General features: G+C 40.3%; 1 non-coding gene across 1 annotated transcript; it reads right to left on the bottom strand.

Moving 5' to 3' along the window:
• Nucleotides 1-232: 232 nt before the first annotated feature.
• On the bottom strand, nucleotides 233-336 carry LOC130938104 (small nucleolar RNA R71). The gene has a single exon (XR_009069283.1). It is a non-coding gene; the product is annotated as a small nucleolar RNA R71 (small nucleolar RNA).
• Nucleotides 337-844: the final 508 nt, after the last annotated feature.

The raw sequence follows: 844 nt of genomic DNA, 5'->3' as shown, positions 1-844 counted from the left end.
TGGACTTCCATCTGAAGATCCTTATCAGTTTTTAACTGAGTTCTTGCAGATCTGTGAGACTGTAAAGACGAATGGAGTTGATCCTGAAGTCTACAGACTCATGCTTTTCCCTTTTGCTGTAAGAGACAGAGCTAGAATATAGTTGGATTCACAACCTAAGGATAGCCTGGACTCCTGGGATAAGCTGGTCACAGCCTTCTTGGATAAATTCTTTCCTCCTCAAAAGCTGAGCAAGCTGAGAGTGGATGTTCAAACCTTCAAACAAAAAGATGGTGAATCCCTCTATGAAGCGTGGGAAAGATACAAGCAGCTGACCAAAAAATGTCCATCTGACATGTTTTCAGAATGGACCATATTAGATATATTCTATTATGGTCTATCTGAATTTTCGAAAATGTCATTGGACCATTCTGCAGGTGGATCTATTCACCTAAAGAAAACACCTGAAAAGGCTCAAGAACTCATTGATATGATTGCAAACAACCAATTCATGTACACTTCTGAGAGGAATTCAGTGAATAATGGGATACCTCAGAAGAAAGGAGTTCTTGAAATTGATGCTCTGAATGCCATATTGGCTCAGAATAAAGTGTTGACTCAACAGGTCAACATGATCTCTCAAAATCTGAATGGATGGCAACATGCATCCAACAGTACTAAAGAGGCTGTTTCTGAAGAAGCTTATGATCCTGAGAACCCTGCCATGGCAGAGGTTAATTACATGGGTGAACCTTATGGAAACACCTATAACTCATCATGGAGAAATCATCCAAACTTCTCATGGAAGGATCAACAAAAGCCTCAACAAGGCTTTAACAATGGTGGACGCAATAGGCTGAGCAAT

The sequence above is a fragment of the Arachis stenosperma genome, chromosome 6 (assembly GCF_014773155.1).
Source record: "Arachis stenosperma cultivar V10309 chromosome 6, arast.V10309.gnm1.PFL2, whole genome shotgun sequence".
Classification (NCBI taxonomy): Eukaryota; Viridiplantae; Streptophyta; class Magnoliopsida; order Fabales; family Fabaceae; genus Arachis; species Arachis stenosperma.
This window is presented reverse-complemented; position numbering and strand designations above follow the sequence as displayed.